This window comes from Daphnia pulicaria, chromosome 10 (genome assembly GCF_021234035.1).
Source record: "Daphnia pulicaria isolate SC F1-1A chromosome 10, SC_F0-13Bv2, whole genome shotgun sequence".
Taxonomy (NCBI): Eukaryota; Metazoa; Arthropoda; class Branchiopoda; order Diplostraca; family Daphniidae; genus Daphnia; species Daphnia pulicaria.
Genome location: NC_060922.1, coordinates 4867709 through 4884308, shown reverse-complemented (window position 1 = coordinate 4884308; position 16600 = coordinate 4867709). Strand labels below are relative to the sequence as shown.

The 16600-nt window shown below is 44.0% G+C and overlaps 2 long non-coding RNA genes across 2 annotated transcripts in view; one reads left to right on the top strand and one right to left on the bottom strand.

The window, feature by feature from the left end:
• The window catches only part of LOC124313913, a 38966-nt gene extending 23854 nt beyond the window's left edge, over positions 1-15112 (top strand). Inside the window, exon 3 of the long non-coding RNA XR_006911060.1 lies at positions 13520-15112. This is a non-coding gene — a long non-coding RNA (uncharacterized LOC124313913). The remainder of the gene's footprint in view (positions 1-13519) is intronic.
• LOC124313914 lies at positions 366-2480 on the bottom strand. Its single transcript, XR_006911062.1, has 2 exons — positions 871-2480; positions 366-746 (listed from the first exon to the last, which is right to left on the bottom strand). It is a non-coding gene; the product is annotated as an uncharacterized LOC124313914 (long non-coding RNA).
• Positions 15113-16600: the final 1488 nt, after the last annotated feature.

Genomic DNA, 16600 nt, shown 5'->3' with positions numbered 1-16600 from the left:
TCTGGGTGGCTCTTTTTTCCTTTCATTCAAAACGAACAGAAGAGGAGAGATCCTTAGGCTGCCTCTTTCGGTCCTATAGTGCAAGAGTTTTTGTTTTGTTTTAGTAGAAGAAGATAAGAAAGTAAAATTCAATGGCAGTAGTCGTCCGTGCCTTTTGCTCCGTCTTGCCTAATACTTGAACCAAAGCGCTATAGCTGTAAACATGTAACACTGAATAAATAAGTAGTTGGAAGTAGAAGGCAGAGAGAGTATAAGAGCTCGGCCTTTTCCATCATCAAATGATGACGCCGGACGAGGATGCTGCTGACCAATTTCTTTTATGAGCGCATAAAAAAATATTATTATAGTCTGTGTGTATATTGAAACTTGGGAGAAGACGTTTTATTTTGAATACGTAAATGCCAAGGTACAGTTTTCGTTTTTTTTTTTCTTCTTCGTAAATGCCGGGTTATGAAAGTATACCAGATTAAAATTTTTAGAAAAAGGAAAAATCAATTGGACGAGTATTATACTCTTGTCGTGAACAAACAAAAAACGGGAAAGAATAGGTCGTTTGAGAGGCGGGCAATGACGCTCTGACCAACCGCGGAATCGACGCTGTAGCCGCTAGAAGAAGCCGAGATTGTATAATAAGAGAATATCGCCATGGCTATTACGTTTTTTTCCCCCTCTTTCCTCGCCAGCAGTTATCTCTCATTTGTTCATTAGGGATATGCACGGATGAGAGCTTCGGACGACCACCCAGTCTGTAAAATAAAATAATTCAATCCCAGAATTTTGTGAAAAACAAAGCAAAAAAAAAAACAAAAACAAAAAACAAGAGCAGCGGACATTGAAGGCGGCGATAAGAGAAAAGAAAGATGTATGTACGTGAACATGACTATACATAAAGGATTCTTCTTGTTCCGTGTCGGCTCGAGGCTCCTTGGCATGTGTCTGGCATTCGGAGTTTTTAGTACACACGCTTCTTTTTTGTGTCCCCAATTTGACGCTGCTGAATAGGATCCACTTGAACGACTCATTTTTCTTCATTCATTTATTTCTTTTGACGTGTCTTAAAAATATGCCGTACCGTTTCAACCAGCTGCTGCCGCTGCGGCTGCTAACGGAGACCACCTTCAAGACAATGAAACTCGTACGAAAAAGAACTTGAAAAACTTTGAGAAATCCTTTAAATAATTATTCAGTTTACAGGCAACTTTTGTTTGGGTGGTTCTTGATGTGCATATTCGTTATTCATTTTTTCGGTCATAGAGTCCGTACCGACTAGTCTTTTCTTTATTTTAGAAGAGTGTCTGCGGGAATGTGCATAACGCACTTCAATTCGCGAGTCATCGTCAAGTAGTTTTGTGATGTCAATTAAAGGCAGTCACAGTGAAGGGGCGACTGAACTATTTTGAATTCCAGCCTAGATATAATCCCAAAGACTTTCGTACTACGTACTTGTTTCGTTGGTTGGCTGCGAGAAAAGAGAGAGGAGGGGGGGGGGGGTTGCTGCACAGTGGCTGATTTTCTCGGGAATCAGTCAAGTATGCGACGCACTTCATTTTGACAAGAACGTCACCGCCAAGACTCCCGCCAGTTGACGAAATCGTTGCTCGACTTTGATATCCAAGAGTTTCGGCTTCTTCGCGAGAGAAATTTGGAAATTGGCTGCAGAATTCAGTAAAGGCAAAGGCTGGTGACAAAGTTCTCCGTGAGTAACAGAAGCGAACAGATGAGAAAGACAGATGAGAAACGATGTCGAGACAAGGGCTTATATTCACAGAGGCAAAACGCAACTCACTGCGACTCTTTTTCCTTTTTTTTTTTGGTTGTTACATTTCAAACGGTATTGCTTTCTGTTACGTATTTGTCATTCTTCAGATGCATTTGGATATATAACTCGCAGGTCTAACTATCTCAATAAAGTGTGAAGGTTCACTTTCCCAAACTCACCGAGTCACGGAGACATTGAATTCAATACGAAACTATGCAACGCAATTTTCTGTATTTCATCTATATCTCGACTTTTAGTCCTGTTACATTCTCACTTGACAAAAAAGACAATAACGAATAGGTTTCATAGGTGTACACGTGTTAGTGGTGCGCAGTATGACGGCCCTGATGTTGTGGTACAGCAACCCGACCAACCCGTTTGCCTTTCGAGCTCCTGAATCTTGGAAGCCAACACGGTTAAGGCGACACACTTTGAATTAGATTGGTATCCTACTACGCACAAAGAGGAAGTCAAATAAGGTAAAAGTGCAGAAACTGGCACTTGCTCCCTTCTTTTTTTTTTTGAAATCTAAAGATACTGGGGGATGAAAAGTTGAGTCGTAAAAGCCAAACGATTTGGTCGTCGAAGATGTCGATTTACATGTACGACACCTGATCCCGACGTGCATACAAACTGTGCATGTACGTGTAATATAAATGTAATACCTCCCGATGGCGAGAAATCGATACGGTACACTCGTTATTTGAAGCCCCGACTATTACACTGGATAGGAAACTGGAATAATAATGACGAGCTCGGTCACGCAGTTCGATTTAGTGGGCGGCGGCGGTGGCGGGAAATTCGAACCCTGGCAGATCTCCTCCTCCAAAACTCCCTTCTCTCTCTCTTTTTTAGTTTTTTCGCCGGTTGGACTGTCGAAGCGAAATCCTTTAACAGTAATATACGCATGCAGGACATGCATGCTAGGCGATCAAGTCGAAAGGGGGTGTGTGCATTTATTTGTCGAAGAGGCGTTGTCACTCACGCTCGAAATATCGAAATCAGTCGATCACTACTGCCACGACGATATGAAAAGTCGAAAAAAGGAATAGAAAAAAGGTGATCAAGAAAAAAAGAGTGGAAATCAGGAGAGCTTTGCCCTGTCCATTGATGGCTGCAAGTGGCTTTTCAAATGTAATATTCAATCGAATTTGCATGGCTCAGCTCCCGGCGTCTCGTTCAATTTCGGCACAGGGGTGCTGGGAATGGCGCCAGCCAATTCAATCAAGCTGATCAGCTGATCCGTTTTTCGACATTTCTCCTTCGATGGCTGTGCGCGATGGGAAGGAAGCCGCCGCCGCCGCCGCCGCCGCCGCCGAGGGTGTCTGTCTGCACGCTGTTACCAAACTATCGAGCTGCGCAACGATATGGCCGTGTGCTTTTGTAGACGATCCATTTTCAGCTTCGTCAGGCGTTTATATCCTCCTCCCTAATATTATTCAAATGCAACTCCGCAACGCGGAACGGTGTGTGTATACACAACACTGTACAACTTTGCGCGCACATTTACTCCTTTTTTTTTCTTCCGTCTTTTTCCGCTTCTTCCCTTTCTTTCGTGAGGGCGTCGTACGTGTCGTGTGTCACACAATGGATTGGTTGTATAGTATGTGTGAGCATATAATACACTACCACCGTACGGTAGTTATATCCTTTCACGCCTCCTGACATGACAACGACTTGAACGAAACACAAAATAACTCTACTACGACACGACATCTCCATTTTGTGAACGGGTATATTGACTCAATCGCATCCAATAATTTATCGATTGGCGTGCATGACTCGTGGCTTTGATTGGATCGATGGCAAGTAGAGTGTGTAGTTGTTCGTTGAAGATTAAGCAGGTTTATACCAGCGCACACACTATACGTCTGGGATGAAATATCAAATTGAATTGATATATTCCGTCTTGGCGTCCGTATACTCACTGTAAGGCTCAACATGGACTACTTGCGGGAAAGAAAAAAGAGTCTTTCCGCAATACAAGGAGAGAGGGGGGTGGTACAGGTAGGAGATCCTTGGTCACCTGGAAACCGTCTACAGAGCGAACATAAATGGTGATGGCCAGGAATCCAATTTTCGTCGGCATACGAGATCGAAGAAGACCCTGGATGTGTGTGGGTGTGTATAGGTCTTTTGTTGTTCACGGGCCAGCCCACCCGGCTCTCTCGTCCGCTCCGACGATTTGGCGAAGAAGAAGCGAATCGATACTCGATGGTGATGATAAGATGCTGGAAAGGTATACAGGAGGCCAGGGGAGGGAGAGGGAGAGCAGGGAGGATCAGAAGGTTCAATACTAGGTAGCAGTAACCAAGGTGGGTGCATCTTGTCGTTGTTATTACCAGCCCAGTGCGCACACCTCTGAGGAGAGAGAAAGAGAGAAAGACAGAGTGAAAGGCAGAATAATAGTATAAAGCCTGAGCTCAAATGTGCGGCTGACGAAATCTTGTTCAATATTGATGTCGTATAGAGAGGAGTAGGTAGACGGTAGGCCCGTCACTCGCTGTATATGCAGCAGTCGGTGGCTTTGATTCCATGGCGACCGTTTCATCCTAGCGATGCCAACAAGTGTCTTGTCGGTTTTTGCCTTGTCAACATCTCATATGTACGTCCTCTTTCTCTTTTTCTCTCTCTCCCTTCTCCCTCGTCGTTCAGCAATAATGCCACCTGTGTTCCATCATCAAAGTGCGGTGATATGACAGACCTTTTGAGGCGAGCCCTGCAGCCGTCCGGTCACGTGTGCTGTCCTCCCCTCCCGACGACTACATTAAACTCTTATGTGTGTACTCCGATGATACACGGATAGGTACTACACTGCGACCGCTATATGTCTGACACGGTTGGGAGATTTTGTTCATGTATTAGTCTAGTATACATGCAAGTAACTGCTGTGCATACATACTCATCATCATCACGCCCGGTTGATTTCTACAGCTCGATGGTATGATATTAGTTTCCTCCCCACTCACTTTTTTTTTCTCTATTCCATCGCGTGCTGCGCTCTCCGTCCACACATCCGTTCTGATCTCTTATTGTCTCGTTCGACATTGTCTATTTCCATTTTTTACTCCCGCCGTCCCTTATTATTCGTGATTTATTTTTTTTTGATCGAATGGGAAATAGAAGAGGGGAGATATCAAAATAATGCCCTGGTTATTTTTTGGTTTGGTTTTGTGGCTGGCTGCCCATAGTTGATTTGACGAATGCTTTGTGTCTACTCGTATTTGGTTAGACTAATAGCAGAACTGTATACACACACTATTGATTTCCATCCGTTGATGCGGTTCTTTCATTGCTTTTCGTGCGTCTGGCTCTAATGTTTATGCACTCCCAATGTGTATACGTACAATGCGTAATATGTGTGTATTGTGTGCATGTGTATCCACTAGACGTGCACTACTACTATCCACTGGATAAAGAGGAGCGCAGCTATTCAGTATTCTCCCCCATCAGCACCGCCACCAATTGTTGTACAAGCAACAACGAGAAAGAGAGAGAGAGAGATGGGATTTATCGATTGCATTCCCGACCCCCGTCAGCCCTGCCCGTCTCCGTCACAAAATGAACTTGGGGGCCAAACAAACAAAAACAATGAAAGACTCAAAAGAAAGGAAGCAAACAGCTCGCAAATCCTTTTTTGTTTTGGTGATTGCAAGCGTCTCGATGATTTCTCTTCGTTGTCTCACCGTCACTGTCTCTTTTCTTCCTCTGTACACAAGACAGTCGACTTGTGTGTCTCTCTTTCTTTCTTTCTTTGTTGTGTTGAGATGTTTCACGACTGCCAACTTCTATTGTTCGTTTATTCTTCTCTCCTTCGACCACGTCGGGCCAGCCCTGACTGATTGTCGTTGACATTTGGCGTCGCCGCGCGTCGTTGCCGGTCGCCAAGAGGGAACGCTCCTTGAATTTTTTTGGAAGCGGCGGGCCAATTTTCATCTCCACCATATTCTTTCTCGTCCGGAAGCCTCGTGTAGTTACTTGTAAATCCATTAGCTCTTTCGAGCAAATGCAGACGAGCCTCTTTTACTTTTGGGGGGCTGGACCTATTTGGCCTTTTTTTTTCTTGCCTTTTTCCCACATTGACGCACATATAAATAAGCGGCAGCACGGGAAATGAATGCCGGGGCGCGTGTCGAGCTCTCTACTAAGCCTCCCACGCACGCGACGACTTCACTTTTTCTTTATTATTATTATTATTTTTTCGATGGTATTTTTGAAAACTGCTCCGTATAAGTGTTCTCTCCTCTCTCTGATGGAGTCGTCATTCAATCAAAAAGCTAATAATAATAGCCCAACTGTTCAGTCGATTTTTTTGTGTTATCTCTCCCCCCCCCCCCCCCTTCCCTGTTTTCTCCGGTCCAAATGGTTCCTATGTCTTCGCAGTCGTCATCAACGACAACATTCAACCGGACGACGTGCGGTTCGGAGAGGGAAGCCAATGGAAGAATAAGGGACGGACGAGGCAATTTCGTTGAGAGCTCAGACGACGACGACGCGAGCGCGCGACGCTGTCGTTTGAATGCCCAATGCGATGAGCAATGATTCTTTGAGTTTCTACTACCAACATAGAGAGGAACATAAAAGAGCAGAATGGGAATCATTGGACAAATTCTCTCTATCTCTCTCCCCTTTCCTGATCATGATGCTCCGGGCAAGGAATTTCACGTCCGTCGTACAATTACCGGTTGGTTGACTCTACATCCTCGCCGTCCGCGCCGTCCGGACGGGTTGTCTTTTTTTTTTGTTGTTGACGGTTCATTTTGTCCGAGTTGTATTTTTATCGTTTCAGTTTAGGACCGGCTTTTGTAACATAATAACCGGACAATGCGCAACTCAGCATATCCTCTTTATTTTATTTCTCCCCCGCCCAATTGACAAATGCCGGAATTGCGGGGTTGTGGGCGAGGAAGCGAAAATTAAAAAAAAAAAAAAAAAAAAAAAAGAAGGAAAAGGTTAGAAATATTTTGTGTAGGTCACGCTGCTTGCACGTCAGTGTGTGTACGTAAACATTGCCGACCCCTGGCCACAATGCGCCCGCCCTCATCGGTGAAACTCTTGGCAATGATTATTAGTTGGCTGGATATTGTTCCCTAATATAATTCAACATGCACGTGCGTGAACGCTTTGACCTCTCCGACTTTCTCCCAATGGCAATGCCTCCGACTCCGCATCCCGGCGATCAGAGCCGTGAATTTCGTTGGCTCGTTTTCAATTGAATTATTAGAAAAGCGCTGCAGTACGCAGTAGATTTAGATCCACCTCCATCACCATCGTTTGTTAAATTATACAATTGAACTTTCTTTCTCTCCCCCCACCCTACGGCGGCTATCCGTTTTGGCGTTTTCCCATCCACCCCGCCTTTATTTTCTTTATTTTCCCGTGGAAGCGGAACCCTGCTGCCGCCATTTCGCTTCCGTCCTCCTCATCCGCGGTCGTCGTCCTCTGGGCTATTTACTATGCAGCGCACACGAGATTCTCTTGTACACACACACAGGGAGAAACTAAACTCCGATTCGCTGCCATTGCCAACGGATTTGTCATTCGGAAATGGGAGGGGGGGGGGATCCCAACATTCAAGTTGCAACCGTGTTGAGATTTTTGACTTGACTGAAGAAGAGTTGAGTAATTTAGTGAGCTCTAAATGCATAAACTTTCGAAAGAAATGTGAATAGTTAATGTACTATAGGAAACACACAGCGAGTGGTGCCACAAAGGAAAAGGTCAGATTGCTTTCGGAAATGCGTGGGTAATTGCGTATTTTAGGTGGAGACTCTTCGTGAATACATTATCCGTCATTGCTGACCGGTTGGAGCAAAAAGCAACAGTAGTAGTAAAACACTCCAAGGACTCTTGTTAAGAACGCCTTCAGGAGAAACTTGGCGGGACCTCCGCCCGCGTTTGATTAGTTGGCGATCGATGAGCGATGAGTGGAGGATTGCCGGACAGGAATGAAAAATGCACGGAACGGGAAAACGCATCAGCATAGCCAGCCGAGTGGAAACATCCGAAAGTTTGTCCTACGTCCAGCGGACGTGTTGTGTGTAAGCCTTTCTCTCTCTCTCTATCCCTGGAAATGGCGATGAGACGGCGGCACAAGAGACGATCTTCTACCGGGAGGGGGGCGAGGCTCAATCTTCTCCTTTTTGAAATCCGGTTGGAAATGTAAGATCCGGTAGAAGAGCGCGCAGAGGCAGGTTTACTTATGCAAATGCCGGTTGTCATGAGGCCAGCGAAGAAGAAGAACGGCGATGAGCAGCTAGAAAGAGAGAGAGGGGGGAATCTGTACAGAGAGCAAGATAGACTGCCTCCTCACCTACGTTTGTACTCGACTCGAGCCGCCACTCCGGGACCGAGGGCGTCTGAGACTGTCAAACGGAACCGTGTATAGGCAAAGCAGGCGAAAGGCGAACGGAGTTTGAGCCGCCACCCGTGAAGTGGACAAGCAAACAGAAATGAAGTGAGAGAGTGAGCTCTCTCTCTCTCTCTCCAGCAGTTTCCTTTTTGTAATTTTTGTAACGAAACTGCCAACGGTCTCTCTAAGGTCCAAACTCCGCTGGATCATTCCTCTTATTTCCCTCGCTCCCAAGTTGCCACCAATCGCTGAGCTCGGTCCGTGAAACAACCTAATAGATCCGACGAGTATTTCCTCCGGTTCCAAGCCAGCTCGACCAAAGGAATATTGTGCAATGGACGGCCCACTTGCTGGAAATCCCTCTGCAGCGAAACTAACCGGAGACGTGCGGACAGCGCGGTTCGAAAGTTCTTCGGGTACATCACCTGTAAGACCCTTCATCCTTATAGGTCGGCGCCTGCTATGCCATGTACACGAGTAGACGATCTCAGGTGAACGCACCCGACACGAAAGACCTACGCCATTCAAAGCGAGTTCACCTATAACGAACGACAGGCTGTGTGGGGGGGGCTCTAACATGTGGGGGAGGTTTTATTGGCTGTACTAGATATGTACAAGGTTCTCATATAAAATGTGCAGTCAAGGAAACAGAGTGGGAAGTCCGTTGCTGCACAGATCTTAGTTTTCTCCCCCCCCCCCCCCCCCCCGTCCTTGTTGTACTACCTCCGCTGCTTCAAAACTTAACAGACGGCGCGATGTATACCGCTAATTAGAATGACTAAGTTATACGCACGGGGCGGTGGCTCCCGCCACTCAGTCCCTTTCTTGTCGTCGTTATTATCTTTGAGTACAGTCAAAGCGCTGAGTTCAATTCGCATTCGAGCGCAGTTACGCCGCTGATCCAATCAATCCGGAAGGAGCGAAACATTTTTCCACAGGCGTCGCCGTCGTTAAATTCCATCAGGATTCGCACGCTCCTGATTTTCGTTTCTCCCTCCCCAATTTTGGCAATTTCAAAATGAAGAGTGGGCCGTTGAATTCGAAAGTTACGAGATATTTGTGTAATCTTGTTGGTATACCTTTCATCTTTTCTTTTTCAATCAATTCTGATATTAATATCCAATTTCAAAAATAAGAGAAGGCAAAAGAAGCGGCTCGTGCTCGGAGATCTTAGCGCTCTGACTTTTATTCAAATATGAAAATAAAATTCCACGTCTTCATGTGTTGTTCAGTGCGATGGGTCTATTTCAAAAAAGTCTTTCGGTATTTTACCTTCACTTTCTCCATTCCATTTGCGTCGGGAGAAGAAACAATTTTTTTACGGTATGTCTATAGCGCTGCTGCTGTTGCATCAATTACATACCGAATGAATAACCCGTATGAACATTTTTTTGAACCATACAGAAAAAGGGGAGATAAATTGTGTCTAACTTTGCTGCTGTTGAAGGCCGGCAACACTCCACCACTCCGCCTACAAGCGGCGGTGCAACAACAACAAAAAATAAACTTTTTTTTCTCCCGTTCTGTGTATATTAATAGGCCGGTACGGTACACAATAGTTTGACGTGTTCTATCAAGAATGTTGAAGATCATTAAAAATGTTGTGTACCCTTACCTTAGTACTTTTTTTTTATTTTTCAAGAGAGAAGAAAACCGAGGCGATGATTACATAGCGGAGATTTTTTTTTTCTTTTCTTCGCAGTTTCGATAGAACCCAGAAAACCGGCGCCCCGCCTATATATCTCTCCTTCTCTCTCTATCTCTTTGGTGTTATTTAACTTTGCATCTATACACTTTACCGGACTGGCGTTATCTTCTCCGGCTCGTCCCGCTCGTCTAATATCGATCGTCAGTTCGGCCGGGCTTGATTAAGGGTCCATCCTGAGCGTGCACATATAATTAAAGGTAGTAACCTCACAGTAGAGAGAGATAAGAAGAAGAAACAATTTCAATAGGGATATAGCCAGGAGAAGGGTGGGCTGGGGAGAAAAAGGGGGGTAGAGGGAGGTTGGAATATGTTTAAGCCTTCAGTTTGTGTGCGAGTTTGCCCATTCCGGTTAAGCTACCAATTATGAAAGTGGGTGTTTGAGTTGTTGTTGTTGTTGTTGCCTGTTGTTGTTGTGCAGGCCATTGTGCCACCATCTCCCAATTTCAATAGGCTCCATCGTCCATTTCGTCCGTTCGTGTGTACACTGTTGATCTTCTCCACTCTGTTCTCTCACTTTACTCCACTTTCTCGCCCGCGTTCCACATAACTATAATCTCCCCTATAATCTCTCTCTCTCTTCTCTACCCCATTTGGGAAGTTGAGAACATTTTGATAATTGCCATCGAAGTAATAATATTATGTGTGCGCGGCGGAATAATCGAGTACGGTAGAGAACGAACGCACGAACCTTTTGGGAGGAGCGCTGCACCATATCTCCGCAATGAATATATGCCCAGTGCTACAGATCTTAATCGCTGCTCTCTGACTCTCTCTCTCTCTGCTTTCTGTATAGGAGAAACTTGTATTTTCGAAATTAAAGGAGAGAACCCAAACCATCCAAAATGAGACATTCTAATAATAAAAGAAACGCGCGTTCGTACTCACGCTCTTTCACGCGTCCGCTGTTGGCCGCTGCCCTCCCGAACGTCTAATAAATCAAGGCGCCACCATATTTTATTTTTGGGAAAAAAAGTGGCGCAAGTCAGTCCATCTGCGGTTGCTGGGCATTTTGACGCTTTAATTAGGAGGGTGTGTTTTCTATGATTTGCATTTCTACAAAGTCATGCGGCCATTCATCGCATCCGAAATTTTTTTGATTTTGGTCGGGCGGGCGGTCAGCACAGTTCCGTTTCTCTCTCCAGTCTCCCTGTCGCCTATAGCTAATCAGATATTGTCCAAGAGTCAACGTATAGACCCAGGCCCGTTCTTTTCTCTATTTTCTTATCGACTTTCTTTTCCGTCTGAAAGGGAGGAAAAAAACTACAACAAAAATATGTAGACACACAATCAAATCAAAAGCTTTCAAAAAATGAAGATGCTATCCGGGGGTTTATTTCAAGCAGAACAGACAAGTTTATATATTAGGATACATTTGAATTAAAAAGTACGCCCCCCTCTCTCTACCTGCCACGAATGAACGAAACGTCTAGAAGACGAACTTTGTGCGTTGTATTTGTATAGTCCCGAAAAAATGTTTAATAAATATATGCGGAAGAGAGAGAGAGAGAGAGGGAAAGAATGGGAGGCTGGCGGGATTATGAAGGATACACACTAAAGTCTGGGAGACTCAATGGGAAAAAATCCTAAATTAAAAAAGGAGAGCGCCTTTTGTCCTATTGTGCAACACGTCGGCCAGGGTGGAAGGGAAATGAGGGAGAGAGAGAGAGAAACGTCTCTCGTCACTTCATTGACGCAACCCCAGCGTGACTCGATCCATTCCCTCCTTTCCATCACTCGACGGCCAGGCCGGGAGGGATGAAAAGAAACAACAACAAACAACCGAAAAAGAATAAGAAAAAAAACGAAAAAAAAAAACGAGACGAAAGATGATGGAACGCTCTTCCGTCTTCTTGGCATCATCATCTTCTTCTTCGTCTTCGCTGATGGTCCTTCTTTTTCATCTTCCATTTTCTCGGACATTTTATTTAAATTTTTTTTTTTTTTTTCGGAATTATCTTATCCTCTCATGTGATTGTGGCGGGCTATTTAAATTCCCCTCTGCTGCTCTTTGGAAAACGAATGGAAACAAACAGGCCAGAGAAATAAAAAAGAATCGTTACTGTTTGCCGATGTCTATAGCGCTGTTGCTATTAAGATTTCTACGATTCAGTTTGAAAATGTGGTCACGAAGTTGACCGAGATTCACACCCGGTCACCCGTCAAAGTACCGCAGTCAAGAAGTTTCTTCTCTCTCCTTTTCGTTTCGCGCGACAGATTCGTGAGATGACCTCAACTCTCCATAAATAAAAATAATCAAAACTAAAACAAAAAACAAATTGGTGAAATAAATCCAAGTAGCAAAAGGGGGAAATGATTCACGTTTGGGTGTGTCTGGGCGCAATTATTGGAGAGTCGATTAGCCTGGCACGATAAGCATCTCCTTGATTTGGCTGGCTTCTTATTATTTCTAAATCTTGAAATCGCGTCATGCAGACACGTGAAAGAATGCAGTTAATGAGTTACCTGGAAATTCAAAGGCGACAGGTCGAAAGAAGAGGAAAGCGTTGCTGTCGGAGAAGGGCAACATACTCTGCGGAACAGACCGAAGAGATGGAAACGTGGAGGGGGGGAAAAAATAAGAGTCTCAGACACTGAGCATTTGAATGGTATGCATGAAGCTCTAATTATAATCAGCTCTTGATTTCCTTGAATGCAGCGTCTAGAGCACTAAACATTTAGAAGAACTCGACGGGAGTCGAACGAACGATCGTTGAGCTTGCGCTTGATTACGTTCAACTCGGGCAAATAATCTTATTATCATTTTAACTTTAATGTTTTTTGTTTTGTTTTTTTGGTTCGAGAAATAACATCCAGATTCTATGAACTTGCATACAAGAACACATAGTTAGTAAGGGCTTCCTAGCTATACAGGGGAGCCAAAGACCACAGAACTTTCATGGACCTTCATCGCGTGTGTGTACCATTTTGTTTCTCCCAGTAAAAATAAAATTGGAGAAAGAAAAAGAAAAACCCTACTACACTCGTTTATCACCTGTTTCCTTATTCTTTCGTCAGCTCCGGTAGATAGTATAGCGACCAAAAAGTTTTACATCCCACACAACTAAATAATTTTTTTTCTTCTTCTTTCTGATGCTCTAAAAACGAGTGGAAAATAGACCGAGAGAGGGGGGTCAAGGGTTGGGTCCATTTCAGGGTCGGAAGCCATTACTTACACACAAGAGGACACCACAAAATTGAAGAAGAAACAAAAAAGGAAAAAAAGGTAAAGGGGGCTGTGTGTGTGTAACACAAAAATCAGACTGTAGTACATGCGCAGGGGATTGACTAGATATAGGAACTGAGCGCCTTTATGACATATACGATTAGGCGGTCGCTGCGTTGAGTGCACCCCTCTTATAAGTTAGCTCTTATTTTTTTCATTTTTACTATTTCATTCCTTTACTTTTTTGTGTGTTGAATTCTTTTACGTTATATAAATGCATAAGTGGCCCGTTTTTTTTAAACCAGCGACATGACCACAAAAAAAAATTATTTAAAGGAGGAAACAGCCCAGGTGTGCTCCAACCTGAATTCTTTTTTTTTCTCTCCATCTCGCCCTAAGATACGAGTGATCCGATTTGTGTCCGTTTTTCTAAACCCCCAAGTCGTTAAACGGAAAACAATTTTTTTTTGCCGTTTTTCAATTGAAATTGGAATGTACACCAGTTTTCTTTTTTCTTTTTTCTTTTTTTTTTTACAGATTATTGTCCGGAAAGTTTATAAAAATGCTGTGCCGTACCCTGAAAAAAGAAAAGAAACGGGTTACAATCCATTTTGCGACTTTGCCGACATCCCCTCGGGCTAGAAATATTCCGTTGCCGATCCACATAGATTTAGAAATCCATACTGAACACAAATAAATATTAAATAAATCCCCCGCGCCAATAAAAAAGAAGAAGGAAGAAGAAAAAAAGAAGTATCAAGAATTATAGACTATAGACGAGAGTCTGAGAGTCTTGAGTGAGAGCTCTGTATATGGTTATTTTTCCATGTGTACTATACGGCCGGTATATCTATCGTGAGTGAATGCCGAAAGTGCATCGAGTCAATCCCCCCCTCAGTGGATGTTGGCCAAGATCCAAGTTGGGTGGACGTTCCGTTCTCCGACCAAGAGGAACAGGAACATTATCACGCGGAACGACAATAAGAAAAGAAACGAAAAAAGTTGAGAGTCAGAGAGACAGGGGAGAACCGGTTATGACTGAGGCGAACTTTGACCGCCCGCTGGTTTTTTGGCCATATAGAAAAACCTCTTCGCTAGCTGCGATGGCCGTGGAATTCCGCCTGGGTCGGATCGCTCGTTCGGTCTCATGCGAGCGTCGAGTCGAAAAAACTGGCCTTTTGCCTGCATCATCGGCCAACAACAACCAGAAGAATAAAAAGAAGAAGAAAAAATGAAACGGTTCGCGTGCGTTGATCCTGTGAAGGACCAACAAGGTAACTCACTTATATAGAGATGTTGTTGGTGTGTGTGTGCACCTCTCTCCTATTTATTATTATCATACGGCGGAGAGATTTCTTTTGGGGACGCAAACAGCAACAATCTGATAACAGTTAGCGAGACTCTGGAGGACGACGGGGAAATCGTATATATACATAAAGAGGAAAGAGTATAGAGAGAGCTAGAGACAATTGACTTAACGTTCGGTTGGTTGGACGCCCGAGTGCGTCGTCGTCGTCGTCTTTTTCGTCCCTTTTTCTTTTCCTTTTTCTTTTCTCCCGAACGGATTATCAAAAGTCAAGTGCTTTGGTCACGTGAGGACGCAGACGCCGAGGGTATATATAATACGTCTATACCTTTTTTTTTCCCCGAAAGTTTCTTCATCTTTTGTGTATGCGTCCGAGACAACCGGTGAAGAAGAAAAATGTTTTGACATGACAAGCGCTTCTCTGTGATGTTTGACAATTTCCTCTTCTTCTTCTTCTTCTTCTTCATGCGGGTATTTGACTCTATTGTCTCCTTAATTGTCGTCGTTATCTTCTTCTTCTTTAGCCTCGACTCTTCGGCGGTTTTTCTTCAACTTCTTCTTTTTTCTGATTGCACGCCATGTCGCCGTTTGCGGAGATAATTGTCGACTTTTCTTCTTTTTCTTTTTGTCGAGGCTTTTAAATTATGATAGACGTTAGGAAAAAGAGACGTGGCGGTCTTGTCCTCCTCGTAATATGTGATGAGTCGAGTCGGGGCGTGACCTCTACCATCTTCTTCTTTCGTGTGTGGTAATTCCTCGTTGGTTTGCCGAGCAAAATAAACCCGTTTCTTTTACTTTGGCTAGAAAGAAAATATAAAATAAAATAAAATAAAATGGGGGGGGGGGAAGTTACAAAAATTCTTTTAATATTTCCGTGTATTCGAATTTCTGTTTTGTTTGCTTGTTTGTGTAGTCGGACATGGACAGAGTCTGAGAATCTGAAATATAACATTGAAAGAATGAAGAAACAGGCGACTCTCGCATATCTACAAACACACACGTACACACACACACACATGCAAAGCGACACAGCGGGATACGACGACACAAGAAAAGAGAAAAAAACGGTCCTTCCTCTTTCTTTCTCCCAATCGTTTTCGGATACTTTTTTCGTTCGTTCGTTCGTCCGTTCGTTCGTTCGTTCTTTGGGTTTGGCGGTGGCGGCGGCAGCGGGCGTCGTCGTCTCCGCCGTGTTCGTTTTGCCCTGCTCTTTTCTTTTTTTTTGTTTTCGTGTTTATTTTTCTTCCAGCCCATAAATTTCGGGCTGCGCAATACTTTGCTGACTTGGCGGAGAAAAAAAAAAAAAAACTTGGGGGAAATTTCCTTATTTTTTGGGTTGTGTGTGTGTCTGTCTGTCGAATACGAGAACGTCATCTCATCTTCTTATGTAAACCCGACACTTATATTCCGTCTGCGTATATAGTCACCAGTGTGTCCTCACCGGCTGTCGTCTTGATGCCTTTCGGTTACGCAACCTTGTTTGAATAATTCTTATTCGTGAGCGTTTTTTGGTGGGGTTTTTTTTTTCTTAGATTGACTTGAGTGAAACCGGACAAGGATTTTGTGCATTTAGATTGTTTGGAAACCAAATTGGATGGCAAAGACGTTACGTTTAAATTGCAATTTTGTTATCAGCATGCTTGTGCTACAGGCGGGAAATTTGAAGTTCTAGTTTTGATTCGACCCCCCTGGTCATCATCACCCAAAAAGAAAAATTAGGACGAAAAAAAAAACTAGAGATGAGAAAATGGTTTAATAAGAAAATTAAAAACTAATCAGTAAAATCAGAAAAGTGCCGGACGACGGTCGGCGGAATTTCCCCTGCAATTCATCACGCAAAGAGTCAACGTGGGTTGCCTTGATGCGCGTCCTTATAAAACATGCCCTTCCTCTTCTTCATTGCTCGAGTTAGTTTCCTCTTATTTTGTTGACCGGTATAACATACACACCGGGGCTATGGCGCACGGTTTTACAGTAATATTTCTGTCGTGTGTTTTTCTTTTTTTCATACAAGCCACCGCTGCAGTCGCTACAGTCGCCGCCGGATATTCGTTACTAATTAAACAGCTTGATTACGTTCATACTCTGCGTACGATGCCTTTTTGTTTTTTTCTCTTTTCTTTTCTTATACATTCACCGGACAGGGGGCTTCGTCCGAGGATTAAGTGGATAGCCATTTCATCCTGGTTTGATGTATGGCCACAAATATACACGATCGTCGCACACACATACACATGTCTTCTCCCATATGTTGACAGGGCGCGGGATGCAAACGTAAAAAGATACCCGCTCCCCCCCCCCCCCCCCAACCC